Here is a 17553-nt window from a genome sequence, read left to right as displayed (position 1 = left end):
AAAATGGGATGATTTGCAGTACACAGTGCAGACACAATAGACAGTAATGGGCTAAAACAGAATAAAGGAAACAGGTATAGATAGCAGCAAGCATCCTGCACAAACACCAATTAGGCCCTTGCATAACTGCTGCTCGTTGTGCATGACATCCATGATAAGCTACCATGGCAAGATTAGTCGAGAAATGTTGTATGGATTTTACAAAGACCAACAAACCCCATCCTACAGGGCTCTGTGCAGACTATAACCTTGTCTGTCACTGTAGAGTAGATGATCTTCCAGTGCTGTTGGAATAAGATTATTTTTATCTAGTTTAAGCAAAACCAAAAAAAGCCCCCAAAGAATATGGTTTGTTACTCTTTTTGTACTTTAAAAACGTGCTGTGATATGAATACTTTAAGCCAAGTCTAAAGGAGGGATGGAGAAAAGAAAGCAACTTTTCTCATTGAGCAGTCAGTGTTTTGTTGGATCAGCAGTGTATCACTCCTGCTGTGCATGAGCCACTGGAAATTTAAAAACCAAACCAAAACAAAGACAAGGGAAAAAAAGAAGGAAAATAAATTGTTTTAGAGTGAAAGCACACCATAAAAACGTTATGTGCTTTATTTCAGTGGACCTGATTCTGATATGGCTGTCTGCCAGTTGCTGTGGCCACATACCACTCCAAACCTTGCTTCTGAGGCAAGGTCCAGCTAGGTGGGATTCACTGTGATCTCATGGACTCACAACTTCTCTATTTCACAAGGCTGCAGAGTGTATGTCTAATTTTAGATTTCCTTGCTGTATCCAGCTCAAGCAATTCTCTGCTGGTAAACTTTGAACCTGGAGTGATGTCTACCTAAGGTACATTTCCATTGTTGTTAGGAAAATAGGGAAAAAGGTTGGTTGTGTGAAAGATCCAAGCGATTATAAAGGTTGAAGTGGAGAGATGGATCAGGAAAGAATAGAAAAAATATATTCCTAAGAAAAGACAAACTTGACCACAAGGGCAGAGAAAAGTTTAGACAAGTATCCCGCTTAGTTCAGTAGGGACTTAATTCATACAAACACAAATGTACTGATGTGGCAAAAATGGCATATTTTTTCTGCCAGAACAACTTTGCTGACACTTAACTTGTGAAAGTGGGATATAAATGGCTTTACTGTGAGGGCTAGAAGTTTTCTAGCAGAGCTAAACCAAAAATCCTTTATAATTTATCACTTTATAATTTTGTTTTCATTGTTGCAGAACTAGTGCTCCAAGTTTATCACTGTGAACTCACTTCATAGACACCATAGATCTGAAGTCCTTAAAACTAAAGTTCATGGGTTTGAGTTAGTCCTTTTCAAAGGAGGTGAAGTTTTGTTGCTGTATTACCTTAGAGCCAGAAGGGGCCAGATAATTAATCCCGTGTTTCTTTGCAGATTTAACTCAGCAGTTCTTTCTTAGCACAGTTACTTCTGGTTTGATTTGGATAAAGAATGCTTTTAATGTGTGTTGCGACCTATTAGGAATTATGCCTTGCTTGGTTAAAAAAAAGTTGCAAACATGACCTTGGTCCTATGGTTCTTCATTTTTTCTGCCTTATCCTGGCTATACAGCAGTTCTGTGTCCTGTTCTGTTGTAGTTAGGAGGAAAACCCCATCAAACCAGTGTGTGTTAGTTTTGTTTAAGGAGAAGGCTGCATCAGCCAGTGAGGAGATACTTATGCTAAATACACGTGTGAGAAAGATGGGGTGCTTTACTGTTGTGTTGGTGTGATGAGAAATTTGTGTCAAGTATACATGAAGCACATTTAGACTGAGAGCTGCACCAGCAGAAACTGCATTCTCCCATTTGAGGAAGCTTCAGAACTCTGAAATGTGCCCTTCAGAATGTTCACTGCCTGGTCATCAGTGTTGAGCTCCATTACTCTTGCTTTCCACAAAATGTCTGTAAGGTCTTTGGGTGTTTTTACAGTTAACTTAAGCAACTGCCAAAGAGAAAACAGTCTTTCATAATTTTCTGGTTCGTGGACCATTCTGTTACAGTACATGAACGAGTTGTTATGCAGAATTACTCTGTAGTAAGATGACTCACTCCAACTACTATTACCAATGAACAAGTTGCTCAATTACATTACATGACACCATATCTACCACTTAGCATTTTTCCCTAAAGCTTCCTCTGGCCTCTGTTTTATATTACTGCCCTTCTGTTCTTAATGTGGAAATAAAATGTGATGTGTGAGTTTGTGCCTTATTTCCTCTTGTTCTCTGATGATTTTACTTGAGAAGCCCTTTAAGACAACTGACCATCACTGCAGGTTCTGTGTACAATGCTTTCTCCAGCCCCTGGTTTCTTTCATTCAAACTTTTTCTTAGGCCACGTTTATCCTAATTTTATTGGACCAAAATTGTTTAGTAGACATTAGTCTAAATCTAAGCAGTAGCTGGTATTTTTACTTTAGATCTCGTAAACATGATTTAAGATCATAATTATCCAGAGCTTACTTCTGCACTCAGCAATACTGAATTATTCTACCCTTCTAGCCAAAGCCTTTCAAGATGGAGTAGAAGAGCAGAGTATAATTTATATGTTTTCCTGAGGTAAAATCAGATGTTCCTGTCAATTCTTGCTTCCAAGATTTTACAAGATCTGTAAATTAAGTGCTGTAGGTGGTGTTGTTGCCTGCTTCTATTTGACAAGGAAATCAGAGTTGATGGACATTGATTTGCCACTGGGAACCAAAACCATTAATTGAAGCTGTGGTGACTAATCCATTTCTTTGCTCTGCTTCGTGGATCCTGACTTAACAGTTTTTGTTACAATCAAAAATTCATTCATGCAAATGCACCTATTGTGATCAAAGTAATCAGTTTTTCTGGCTTGTAGTCATCGGGCTCAGGATTCTACAAACATATCCACGCAGCACTGAGTGCCCCCAGGGGTGGGACACGTGTCTGTGTGTGCTGGAGGGACAGGACAGCAAAGCAAACGTGAGCATAAAGAAGCAGTAATGCTGCCAGTCCAATAGTGGTGGGAAACAAGACACTGAATATGGATCTTTGAAATGAACATGTGGGGCTTGGGTGGTTTGTTTTGTGGTTTTTGTTTGTTTGTTTTTCTTTGGATTTATCTAGTTTATAACCACTCTAAATTGAGTACACAAGAGAAGCTGCAGAGAAAATACAAGAATAGTCTGGTGAGGTGTTTGTCTTTTTGCTTGTTTTTTTTTTTTTTTAATTTTTTTATTTGCATTTGCAGACTTAGACTTTAGTTCTTGTGTGATTTTTTTCATCTAGTGAGGGAGGAAAGAGAGCATTTACTCAAAAAAGGTTTGAAGAAGAGGCTTTTAATCTAATACATATAAAGTACAGTAAAACATTACTAATGGAAGCCTCATGAATACATATACTTTTATAAGTTTTTATTTGGGGAATAATCTGAGCATCCCAATAATAAATCCCTTTATCACTGATTGATAACACTTGAATTGATGTAAATCACAAATATCTTTGCTGTCAGGTTCACGGTGGCCTAACTGAGATTAGCAAATAGCCTTTCCCATCTCTGCAGTTCCTGTGTGTGAATAAATATACAACTCTAATGCTACTTTAAGTGACAAGTGCATGAGATTCTTTATGTATTGCTGCTGCCTTTTCTTAGCCTTATTATACTGAGGTTTCTCAAAAGCTCATTTTGGTTTTGGGACGTTGGAAATTGTTGTGACTTTCAGATTCTTTTAAGTTTGTGTCACTGTGAATGTAAAATGCATAGGCTGAAATATTAAGAGGGTATTGTTATTTAAGGAGGAACAGTGAAATGTGCCTTGATTTTTTTAGAAAAGACTGTCCAGAGGTAAAATGTACTTATTAATGTCTTCAGTGAAAATATTATCTTCTGAGTATATCCAGTGTGTGACTTGTTACTCTGTTTTGAAATGTGTATTTGTAAAAGGAAAAGTTTTAATTGGGGGGCCTTATGGGAAAATCCATATGAAGAGAAGGCTGTTGATAAAGAGTTTTGCCTGTTGTGGCTGAGGGTATAATGTTCATGGAGCCCTTACTCTGTGGGTTATGGGGTAAACAGTTTTTAAAATTTTCAGGACTTTTTCCTGATTTTGTGACAGAGCAAATGTGCAGAGTGCCATGTGTGTTAAAATAGACAAGGTCTGAGCAGGTAGCTCAGGTCCACACTTGAAGCACTAAATTGGCAGCATCTGGGAGGCATCAGGGCAGAAATGTTTATTCTTGGTCCTCTTTTCATTGAATTTGACCTGCAAATGTCCTATGGTTTTAGTGAAAGTCCCAGTCAAGCTGCTGTTAGGGCTTAACAGCATCATTAAGTTTGGGTGAAGGGGTTTTATTTATGGATGGAAGGGAATTAGAGGAGAAAAGCTCTAGCCCTTATTATACAGAACTCTGTAGTAAATGTGTACCCTAAAATTTCATAATTAAGGAAATTTTTCATATTTTCTCATCATTAAGGGACAGTGCAATGCCCTTGATCCTGGTATGTTCTCAAAGTAGTATGTTATAGATAATTGGGGTTAGAGAAGGACCATCTAGGCTGGTGTAAATGTCCTATTTATAATGTAGACTATCTTGCATAAGTGCAGGGTCTCAAGTTGATTTTTTAGCTTTATAATAATTAACATAGATACAATAAACCTACATGTCCTTGGTTAAGACCAAGAGCAGTGTTAAATAGTACAATGACAACAGCATGTGCTTCATTTCTCAGCATTCCCTTCAGAAGAAATCTCTAAGCCTTTTGTACTGTTAATTAGCAAAGCAATATTACTTTGCTGAGCTGAAGTCACAATTCTCATTTAATAGTCTTCACTGTAAATTCCACATAATTGCTTATCATTGCCCATATACATCTGTGTGCACAGTTGATACAGCAGTGGCTGAAGGAGAGGAAAAGATGCTCTTTGTGTTAGGAAGTCACTGAACCACGTTAAACAATTGTGGGAATAGCTCTTATTTTCGTGACTTTTGCACATGTAACTCTGAACCATGAAACTCTGTTCAGATAGATTTGTCTGGTTTAATACACCAGCACTGTAACTTTGTTAAGGTCAATTGCAGAGGACTTTTGCCTTTTCATTTGCTGCCTTGGAGGGGATGCTTTGGTTTTCGTTTGTCTTTGTCAAGTTACGGCATTTTATCTTGTTTAACATTATCATCAGGAGTGTCATATCTGGTGGATGTTTTATTTCCCTGAATAACATTGAATACATTACTTTGAGGTTTCAGATGTTAGTTGGAGTGGCAGAATTATTACTTTATTCAAGTGTTCTGGGATTCCAGAGAATAAAAAAATCAGTGTGCTACGTAGATGCTAAAAATAGAACAGTTTAAGGAATTATGGAAGCCTGGAAATGGCATGTCTGGACCTTGTTGGTGGTGACATTTTAAGCCTCCATCTATTTTTAATGGATACGTAAAGCCAAGCTTTGTAGACCTAGATGTGTGTGTGGAGCAAAGTTCTTTAAGTCCCTGGAGAAGCACCAGGAATGTTTCTTTTGGTGAGTGTCTGTGTGCTGCTCTTCACCTGCGTGTGTTCACCTCCACCACCAAGGCCAGCAGCTGGTCAGTCACTCTGTGGGGGCTGGGGCAAGAGCTGCATCACCCACCCTGATGTGTTGTGTGTTTGCAGGAGGGTCATTTTAGGTTTGTAGTTTTAAATGATAGCCTGTGTCCTCAGTCCCCCCTAACGGTGCTGCCATTCAGGTTGCTGATAAGCTCAACTCTGCTGAAGGTCATGCCCATTAAGCCCTTTCCACCAGCCCTTTGGAAGAGCTGGTGGGTTCTTCAATATTAACTCCTAGTCAGAATGTTTTAATAAACCTCGTCATCTAAGTTAATGTGGTGAAGATAGATGTTATTAGTGTTTCTTCTGGCTAATAATCTTAGAGAATATATATGTAAGATATATCACAGAATATAATAAAATCTGTATAATATAAAAGAAAGATCAAGTTTGGGAGGAGGGCAGTTTTAGTAGGAATTTACTCTTGAAATTCTTTATTTCCTTGACCTGTGTTTATAAGAAAGGAGTTGAGCTACTGCAGTCAAGGACTGTTCTTCATTGTCAGGGTTGTTATTCTGGTTCTTTAGTTATCCAGTGTAGATCATGGAGTGTACCTGGGAAAAGAGAACACCAGGGTACCACAGCAGTGTGATTGTAGATCATGGAGTTACCTGGAGCTAGAATTTTATGGTGAGTTTCCTACAGCAATCAGTCTTATTGTATGTACACTGTGTATATTAATTACTTTTGAATTCACAGTGAAATTAAGCATTTTGTATAAACCCCTTAAAATCCATGTATGAAATTAATTTCAAAAGGAAATTCTGCAAATGGTGTCTGACCTGCTCTCTTCTTTCTTTATTTAATATTTATATTGTGTGTGCAACAAAAGCTATGCTGTGCTTTCCAGGAACTTCAGCATCTGGCCTGCTTCCAGCATGTTTTTCTGTAGCCAATGTTCTGGAATAGCTGGTGATTATATACCTGTATAAGTGATTAAACACATTCTCATTACAAGTGAAGCTTAACAGGGTTTTTCCTTATGGTCCAGGACAACGCGTTCCTCATCAGTGTTCTTTAATTACTTATCTATTTCTCCTTCTCTTCCATTTCATTTCTGCTCAGGACATTTTCTGACTCTGCTGACCATGTTAATCTTCAATAGTGCCCGAGGGATTTTGCGTGTCTGCTCCTTTGGCATAGTCCTAAATTAGCTCTGTTCACATTTGTACAGTATATAGCACTGTATTTAATAGAACAATCTCTGTTCCTCTGTTAGATAATTAGTATTCCAAGATAGTCTTTTCTGTGACTTGTGATTTCAAGTCAGAACATTTGTTGGCATATTAGTTTTTTCTTTCTTGTTACTAATACACAGAATATTTTGTCAGCAAAGCCAGCAGTTTGACTCTGCTTGTCCTGTACTGACAGATCACTCACTAGATAGAGGTACTGGATTCCATTTTCTTCAGCAAAGCTCAAACTAAACAAATAATTCAATTCCCATATCGATGCTGGACACCTTCCACATTTTATCCAGGCTGGGCAGATGTAACTTTTTAAAGATAGCTCAGTGGGGGTTTTTTGTTCATTTTGGTTTTGCTTTTTTTCCTTCCCAGTGTGCTGGAACATCTCATTTGGGAGATAACGATGGTTACTTATTATCACATTTAAAATAAAATTCCCTAAACGTTGTTTCTTCAGTCTTTCATGTCATCATGCCTGTAGTCACACCTGGTGACTACCGTTCCTCAGCTCCTGGAAAAAAAAAATCTCTGGGTAGACAAAAATGCAAGGATGTAGCTGCTCACTCAGTGGTTGGTGAGTTCTTAAGCTGCTGTCCTGTACATCCCATCATTGTAAGAAATTTGACTTAACGTTAAGATACTTCACCTATAGCTTTCTTTTGTCTGCTATTCCTGTTCTTTCCCATCCCACAAAGATTTGATGCAGTAAATACCTAGTAGACTCTACAATACTGAAGCAAAAAAAAGTGTTTTATCTGCCTGTGAGGGGGTGGTTTTGGAACTCAGCATATCACAGAATCCAGAATTTTCTATGCATGTTCGATGTGCAAATGATGAAGAATAGGAAAAGCCCAGGGGGTTTGGGTTAAAAATGCAAAGACTGGAAGAAATGTTTTAGAGGTCTCCAGCAACCTGTTGAAACAGCTGGGTGGAAGAACCAGCAGCTGTGAGCACTTCTGGCTGTTCTGTCAGTGAATGCTCCATAAAGCTGTCATTAACCCACGGAGTAGCAATGCATCCCACTCAGAGTGCCCGTGAGTGCCACAGTGGATTGCACTGTCATCCCAGTAAAATGAAACATTGACCTCCTCAAATGAAGCTGCTTCCAGTAGGAGAAGAGCAAATATATTTCAGGCAGCAAAGGAAGAGCCAGGGGAGGAGAGAAATGAAGCAGGATAGCACTGGTGGTGCTGGGTATTTATTTTTTCTGTTTACTTAAGTTTCAATTCACATAACATGAGGAGACAGACCCCAGAGCTGAGCTGAAATGCAGGTTTCTCTCAGCATGTCCTCTTTTTCTGTAAGGAAAAGTAGAATGATCGGAATTCGAGGAACTGACTGTTTGATATTTGGAAGTCTTAGGCCAAGGGCCAATCTACTTGTACAAGTCAGACTGCTCAGACATTTTAGATGCATTTGTGTTCTCTGGGTGTCCATGTTACCTTGTATGGAGAATCACTGACAGAGATGCACCAACTTAAAGGAAGGTGAAGTGCTCAATCCTGTTTTTCTACTGGCACTTTTGTAAAGTCCCACTGACTTCAGGAGAACTCTTTTTGACAACAAACAGCTTTTTAATGCACCGATGAATGCTTGTATATTCAATGTTGCTTTCAACACCAGTCCCTCATTCATAGCAGAAGGGAGAACAAAAACTGGAAAACAAAATCTAATTAATCTAAGCCTATTGGATGCTTGTTAAAATTCACCTGTCCTGGAATGTCCATTTATCATGATTATGACTGAACAACCAAGCTAAGAAAGGTGCTGCTTCTTCATTTGATGCAAAATCATGATTTATTACCCTGTTTTTTAGTAATGGTTAAATCTAATGAATGTTTCTGCATGACAAATCATTCATCTTCAGAGTAAAATTAGACATGTTATTCTTTCATGTAGAACATTACACAGCAATTCATGGGATACAGAAATCTTGTGTCACTAAATTATTGCTGGGGCACTGGCTGCATATAAATTTGAAGAGCATGTGTGCATATTAATGTTTTAATGTGATATAGCCTTCTGTTTGTAAAATTATGTAAATACTTTCATTTGACCTAATCAATTTGCAAACTAATTTGCCAACTGCATTTTCCTTCATGCTTATGAATTCCTTCTCATAGATGTGAAAAATACATGCCTTGATGAATAACTGTCTTCTTTTTCCATTCATTGTATGTATACATAGGAGTAGCATGTTCCATCTTCAATTAGAGGATTCCATAATTAGTAATAGTGCTTTCTACCCAAAAGTGCTACTGAACCGTGCAGCTACTTTTAAAATTATTTTATTATTTTTTTCCTTTTTTCTTTTTAAATTTTTTTTTAAGGAGAGATATTTTAGTATTACTGCTACTCATTTGCTTCCAGGCAGCTCTTTATAGAGATCCTCCTGAGTAATTTTGCAGTACAGTCAGCTGCCAGGTTAAGGTCTTGATGTTACTTCTTTAACAGAAGCTCTATGGATTTCATAAAGGAGAATCAGTCTTTAGATGTTCCAGTAGCAAAAAGATGTTGTAAATTATTCCATAGATTTCTGTGGAAGGCTACCTGCTTTATTCTTCTAACATTGTAGCAGCATATGTTTTAATCTACTTCTAGGCTTTTAGTCATCAGGAAAACTTGAGGCAGACGGTGCTCTAATTAAACCATTTGCTGTAAACTGAGCTAATTCTGTGATTGTAGGATAAGACATTGTGCTAGAGCTGGGGTTTACAGAAGACCTCGTGTTTCAAGTGTTCATGCCCTGGCCTCTCCTTCTTGTGCACAAAGTGATTTGTTAGTAGGATCGTGATACAATTATATAATAGTAGTATCAGCAGGCCAGCCCTGGGACCTGTGTTACTGAGGGCTGTGCTACAGGAGGGTTTCTAAACCACTGAGAAGCTGGTCTGGCATCTGAGGTCTCTTTTGGTGGTCTTGGACAGTAGAGAATACAGGAATCAGAGCAAGCTCTGAAGGGGCTAAAGGTCAGTGGTTTGGTGATGATCTGTCTGGTTATACTGGCAAAAGCACATGTCCAGATGAAGGAAATGCTGCTGTAACTGGTGTGAGAGTGGGACCAAGGGAGAGGGAATTAGCTGGAAGGCAGTTAGTCACTTAGTGACTCAGCTGATCAACCCCCCTCCCCAGCTCCTCTGCCCACTCCTTACCGAATTGCCTTCCTTTGTGCCACATTTCATTGATGCCCCTCAGTAACAATGTGATCTGCTCAGGTCACCTGGACACTGCCTGGTACTGCAGCAGCAGTAGCTGTGATGATGAGATGCATGTGCAAATGGGGAGGATCTGTGCTGCATTCCTGTGCTGTGGGGAGCTTAGTTCCATGTGAGAAGCAGTATCTGTGAAATGAAGTTAACTTCACAGAAAAAAAAAAAAAAAGTACTTTTTGTAATTTCAGTATTTTTCAATTTTTCAGCATTTGGTATTGTTTCAGTGTAAGTATTCAGTGAATCGAGATAATTATTTTCCGTTATTTTCAGGTCAAGAGCTTAGAAGTCCAGTGAAGGTGCATTAATACTTTTTTGTTCTTTGAAGCTATTGAATTCATTTGGTTAACACATTTCAGTGTTTGGAGTCAACAAGGTGGTGATTTTAAATGAAAGTTGGAAATTTTTTGCCGCTATTTCATTGTTAGTGCTTGGTTGAAAGTCCCAATTATGGCAAGATTCATAATAAAACTTGATAACAATACAGCGGCTGAAGTGAGAGGCTAGAAAGATAGATGAAAAGCAGGTAAAATAATTAGCTGTCTCAGAGTTGATGTGGCAAAAAGAGCATCTCAGGATAACAAATAACTACCCCTGAAAGCAATCCATTATGTGCAAGGAAAGGTAAGACAATTGCTAACTAATAGTTGTTGCAGAATCCCTCACAGTTTGGACATAAACATGATTTTACTGAACCACTTCTCTGGTTGTTGAAATCTGCCTGCCCTTCTAAAGAGCATCTTGGCTGAGTGTCGGAGCTATGGGGAGTCTTCTGAGCAGACAGTACGTGTTTTATGAACAAAAATGGGAAAATTCTGCAAAATACATTCTACAGATGCTCAGTGTAGGCGCTCACACTCATGCGTGTTGGTGTTTTATTTCCAAACTGTGGAGATGAATGCCCGTTGGATTTGCCTGTGGGAGGAGAATTTTATAGTTTCTTATAAAAGTTATATAGACACCAGATTCAATTATGAACTCTGGAGAAGGAAACTGTGTGTTTATTACAGATACTGGAAGAGACACAGTAGAGCACAAGGTTTTGGCTTTGACTTTTGATTGCATCAACAGGAAAAAACCCCTTAATTATATTTTTCAGAAGATCTGAACAATAAATCACCTCCAAAACAATTTCCCTGTTTTTTAACTGAACTATTTATGAGAGTTCATGAAGTCTTTGGGACAAGAGAAGGTCACTTGTTTCTCTGTAAAATGCAGAAATGGGTAAATAGTACTGAGAAGTGACAATCTGCCTACCTGTTTTCTCTCTGCTTTTGCTGGAGTCACAAAGGATGTAGAGTTCCCAATGGATTCCAGAGTACCTTCTGCTGCCTTGTGAGAGATTCTTTGTCTTAACATTCTCCTTTCCTTTTGGAGGGAGATCGTGTGTGTTTGCCATGCTTATATAGACTTTCAAATTTTAAATGGAACATTTTAGCATACTTTTATTTTAAATATAAAGAAAAGTATGCCTGATACTAAATAAGGGAACACACATTTCAAGCAAACATAGTCCCTTAAGTAGACAACAGGCAACAAAAAGATCAGTCAGAAATTTCTCCAAAGCAATCCCCAAGAATCTTCCTTGTTCCCTAAGAGCCCACCATATTAACTTAACATGCTTCCTGCCTTAAGCAGGGTCTCATTTCTCTGTTTTCAAGACTTTAGATCTTCTTTCCCCTTCCCTTAATGCCCCTTTAACTTTGAATAATGTTTGCAAACTTTGAAGCAGGCAAAGTGTCACTTTTCAGAATTTTGACAGGATACCTCGCTGGCCAGTCAGTAAAGCAATGCCCTAAAGGCATGTCTCAAAATCCTAAATTTTGGCACTCATTCCTGGGGAATAAGCTTAAGAAAATGTGCTAAATGTGCTGTGTATGTGCTCATGTAAATGAAGAAACTCTTATGAAAACAGTGGTGTGTCACAGAGGAAAAAGAATCAGACAATGCGAGAAAAATTAGGCTAAACTGTGTTTTAGAACTGAAATACATATCTTGATACATGTCAGAAAGCAACTTTAACTTCTATCTGACATTTTATCAGAATTCTGAATTTGGTGTTTGCATTATGCCACAGAGCTCCCTAGCTTGTAGAGAAATTTATGTAAGAGGATTTGGGACTTACAGTTCATGCCTAAAGCTATGCTTGTCCATCAATAGACCATGGGCAGCTCTATACTTCTGGTTCTGCAGTTAATTAGCTGGTTTTTTATAGGTTCAGGGGTTCTTGTGCTATTTTTATTGCTCTCATTGCTTAAACATAATACAGTGTTGTAACAAAACTTTGAAACCAGTAATGTTTTGATAGATGGGACATCACTAGTATTTGGAAAAGCAATACTAATTTGTATTTTCTTTGTTTGCTGAACACTTGGATTCAGTCTTTGTCTCATAGTCTTAATATGCTGAGTTCCAGACATTCACAGTTCAGTTCTCCCTCCTGCCCCTGAGGTTGCCAATGTTGTGCTTTTCCAAATTGGGTTCTGTATATTTCTAGTTTAAAGACAGTGGGTTTTGATCTCTGATCTGATGCAGTTTTATCGATTTCTTCCTTTTATGGATTCCTTTTCCTTTTCTGATTTATATTTGGACCTGTTTTTGTTTAAGCTGCCAAAATGATAAAAGCAATTAAAGAAATCTATGCTGTTGTTCCTGATTAACTACAGGACAATGTGTTTTTTTCTTTATTTATTCTTCCCCAGCCCAGCTAATTTTTTTTCTTATTTGTAATCAATGGAGAATTAAACAAGACAGGAAAAAAACCAGTGCAACAGGTCATCAAGAGTTTTCCACACAATTCAGGGGTCTACCTATTCCAAAAAAGTTATAAATTGGAAGAGGTGATTATGGAAAGTTTTAGAAAAGTGGCATTATAATTTCCATTTCTAAATTATCAAACATTGATTGAATGCATGACAAGAGTGACTAAAAAGGGTGTGGGCAACTCAACTGCACAGCTCAGTACTTCAGTGTGATGCAGAAATTCAATCTATGTTGGTAGAGTTGTGCTTTGTCAAAGTCTACTTCAAAAGTAAGTTCTTCATGTGGGTGAGTAAAGCAGCCTTTGCTTCAGCCCCGAGTTTAGGACAGGCAGCTGTCCAGGCTGGAATTACAGTATTTTCAACCCTTTGGGTTGTAAAAGACCCTGCTGGGCAGATTGGCCCAAGAATTCTCTCAGCGTGTTGGTAATTCTGGTGTTTGCTGTGCATTTGTGACCTTCATACCTAACTACTTTTTGAAGAGAGGGAGAATATTGAGGATGGTTTGTAGAGACAGACTTTCTTCCTGTCCATTTTGTCCTCCTTATCAGCACTTCCCTGCTAATGATTCACAAATGCATTAAAACACACTCAACCAAACCTGATACACAGCCACCAAAAGTGAGACTCAAGTGAAATTTCTCAAAACTGTGTAGTGAGCAAGGAAAACATCTTGTTAAAAATGTACATCTTGATTTACCAGTTAGCCTTAGACCCTGTGATGTGGGAGAGCTTTCATTTACTAAGCTTAGTTGCTTTGTCAATGCTGCTCCATTTAGCTGAATTCTTCATAGTAGAAGTGGATAATGGAACATTACACTTCAGTCTTGTTATTTATCGGTGTGTGGAAAGGGAAGGGGAGAAAGTCCTAAATGCAAATACCACAGACCTTGCCTTGAAGATGACTACTTTCTATTAAATACGTAAGAGCCAAAGCAATAAATTAAAAGGCTTATTGAAATTCTAAGCATTATTTCCATTCTCATTTTACATTAATCTACAAAATGACCTCTTCCTTGATAAAGCTCCAAGAAATTGTTAGTGGTGCACTCTTTGCCTGGGTACACTATTGCTACTGCAAGTGGTTTGGCTGCTTATTTTATTTTACCTGAGTTGAGTAGCATTGCTGAGCATCCCTTTCTTTTCATTCTCTCTCCCCTACGACTTCTTTTAACTGGATCAGTGGATGGAAACTTTAATTTTATGATAGATGGAGCCTCGAAATGGGATTTCACGTTAAGACTCAGAATAGGGGGAGAACTGTGGTTGTGCTGCCTTTTGTGTCCTTTCCTTACACTGTTGGAGTTTAGAACAGTCAGACTGTGGGTTAGGCAGAATATTATACAGCCAGGTTGTAGATAGAAATGTACAGAGGAACTGGAAACATTTTGCTGCAAAAGAAGTGAATGTGCTTGAGAATGAGGGTTGTTAGAGTAGGAATGCAATGAGGAACAATTAGCAGGTGAAACTCCTGTTAGACCAGCTTTGCTTCTGAGTTTCTGATATACAAAAAGATCATGTTACCTGTTACAAGAGCAAATGTTTATAGTTCGTTAGACTCTTTTAAACTTCTTAATTGATGCATAGATTAAAAATACAGTCGTGTATTCCTCACTGTGATGGTCTCTGTTGGGGCTGCTAGTTACTTTGCAATTCAGAATCTGTACTATTGCTGAATAAATAATTTATTTTTTTTCCAGTCCATGTCTGATCGTGGCATAATCCATTGTCTGACTCAGTGCAGGTAGATCTAATGAAACATTCCTTGTAAATTAGCCCAGTGGCTATTTTATTAAAAGTGATACTAACTTGTGTTCCACCTGTGCTGTATCAGGCTGTGAGAATGCTGCAGGTTGACAAAACTAAGGATCTTCCAGGTATTTCTGGTTTTGTTACACTAAGAATTAAATTCCACCTCCAAACCAGATATTCTTGCAAAAGAGATAACTCAAAAGCATTATGAAAGCTTCAGATCCAGAGTACATTGAATTTCTGGTGTTAATGTCCAGAGACTGTTCCTCAAGTAAGTTTTGACTTCCATCTCTCTTCTAAGTTACTGAAATGCTACTCAATGGAGCAATTTTCATGACTCATAAAGGTGAGGAACAGCTGCTGCCTTTAGCAGCATATTAGTAGTTCATTCTGTGAGACTCTTCAATAACAGCTCTGCCCAGTGCATCGATGAAAATAAAATATTGAAAGGAAGGCCATTAGTAGCTGAGGTTTCCTCCTCTTAACCATCCTTCATGTGGAGCTGGTGAGCTGCAAACTTTCACCATCGTTCTGTTTTCATCAAATTTGTTGGCAAGGCTGGTACTCAGGATCGCTCAGTCCAAGTTTGGAGGTTCTCCTCTAAAATGGGTGACCCAAGGCTAGGTGAGCTATGTCAGGCTCACTTGGAAACTGGGGGTTTCCTTTTGCCGGGTAAAATGCAGTCACAGGTCCTCCTTCTGTCAGGTGCAGTGTTCAGGAAACAGAACATCTCCCTGCTCTCTCTCTGTGAGGCTTGCTCTTCTGCTCAGTGATGCAGGGGCAGATTTACAGTTCTTTGGCTTTGCATGGACGACTTGCAGGTTTTGTGGTGTAGACATCTAATTGCCTTGCCTTTGAGCTACAGCATCCTTACATTGATCAGCTGAGCAGATTAATATCTTCCTTCTAGAACTGACATTCCCAATATCAGATGTTTGAAATTTCTAAACAGTTAAAAGCTATTGCTGGAATCTCCCCCAGTAGCTAAAAACAAATATAAACCCTCTAAGAAGGACTGGTAGACAAACCTGCTAATTTCAATAAGTTTTATAAATATGCTAGCAAGCATGCAGCATGTGACTGTTGTGTAATAATGAGATCAGGGCACATTTTTTCTCCAAAATACAGGATCTTTGGGGGAGAAAAAATAAAGCATCTCTGACAACTTTTCATTCATTTTCAGAGGTACAGCTTGTGAAGTAAATTTGGACAAGGTAAGATACAGTGAGGAAAAGCAGGCATTAGCACCCTCCATCTGTTTGTGTGATAGCCTGAACATGGAAAACCTTGGTCACAGCGTATAAACCCTCATGTGATGTTGTTCTTTGATGGAGAAGAAATCCTTAAGCTCAGTCTGCAGCTCTGCTGTAGGGCTCTCCAGCTCTCCTGGTCACAATATGCTATTCCAAAGGGATTAAGGGAAACCTTGTCTGGCATCTCTGCTGAGTCTACTAAACGCTGAAGGGGAGGATCTGATTTGAAATATCTTTATTCACACTATCTTATGCATAATGATGTGGAATAAAAAAAAATGCAAGTGTTTTAACATACTGAGTAACTGCCAGTGGTGATGAATTATGTTTACAAGCTCCCATTCAACACGGTGTGCATAAGTACCTTCCTTGGCTGGCAGTAACCACATTCCTCAGTGGGACTAATCCAGGGCTGCAGTTTCTTGCAGAACTGGGGCTGCTGGTTTTTAGCCATTTCACCTGGAAAACTTAGGTAAAATGGAAAAGTTTCATCCCAAGTGGCATTTTCTGGAAAAACATCGAGTTGCAGTGTATGTATCATCCTTCAACTATTTGACATAGTAGAAATCGATGATAAGTTCGTATCCTCAAATGGAACAAATAAATCAATTAATGGCCTAAAAAGGGCAAAGTCAATACAAAGCATAAAAGTGTTGGCCTAATTAAAATGTCCTGTGCACCTCAAAATTACTTACTGTCTAAAACTAGTGAATAGCAGTTCCCAGTCTTCCATAGGAAGAAAAAAAAAAAAAAAAAGAAGTAGATTTCCATAATTTGCAATACAAAGTTTAAAAGGATCATCCTTTTTGATTAGGAAACTGAGGAAATAAAACTGCAGCAAGCATCAGAGGTTGCCTTTTCTAAACTATTCAGCCCAAATCCTGCTGACTTTGGAGGAGCTTTGAGGCTGTTTCCACATGGGTGAACTGTTCCTGAACAATTTTCCTAATATGTCAGGCCTGAGCAAGTTTTCCATTAATTCTGGTCAGTCTTCATTTTCAGCTTGCTGTTTCTCTTCCTTCAGAGCACATATATTTAAATGTTGCTTTTACAACAAAAGTTTTTTGGTTTTGTGTCTTGGATGTGGATGTGTTCTACAATTGATCTGGGCAGTGACACAGTGTATAGAGGTGACACTTCCTCACTCCTCTTTGTTTCATTTGTGAGGAAGATACATCTGTATTCAATTTCTGGTCTTCTAACCCTTTATTGAGGCTTAACTTGTTCATACTAATCTCTCAGGATGTTTTGGGAAAGAAGAAAAACAGGGTAGGAAACATGAAGTAAGGTAGCAATCAGGCAGTCATGTAGTGATGATCATTAGTATCCACAGGATTGTTATGATGATAGCAAATAAATGAAAAATGGCATAAATACCATGCCATAGTATATATTATTTGTTATTTCTGTATTCATTGTTGGAACAGTAATGAGTCTTATTTTTTTTTCCATCTTGTGCCTGTTAAGGTAAACAGTAATACTAAAAATATCGTGCATCAATTTAGCTGGTCTGCCTGGTTTTCTTTTGATCTGTTTTTCCTGAAATACATCCTTATAATGATAGCTTCAGGAAAAGACTGATGTACGATTTATATCACTGTATAAGTGACTTTTATCAACATGGTTATTCTTATTTTGGTACAGCATCTTTTACACTCTTTTGTTTGCAGGAAGATAAGCAAATTGCTACAATTCTCAGCATGGAGAAGAGCTCTATTTGGCAAGTTCTAACCTGTGTGAGCTTCCTAAAATGTAAAGATGGGAGGGGCAGCTGTTATCAAAATGAAAGTTATTAAGCCTCAAAAAAGGAACTGAAAGCAAGTGAGATGCAAG

Source organism: Myiozetetes cayanensis, unplaced genomic scaffold (assembly GCF_022539395.1).
Source record: "Myiozetetes cayanensis isolate MyiCay16 unplaced genomic scaffold, myiCay2020 scf16, whole genome shotgun sequence".
NCBI classification, from domain to species: domain Eukaryota; kingdom Metazoa; phylum Chordata; class Aves; order Passeriformes; family Tyrannidae; genus Myiozetetes; species Myiozetetes cayanensis.
The sequence above is the reverse complement of the archived record's forward strand: the minus strand, read 5'-3'. Positions refer to the sequence as shown.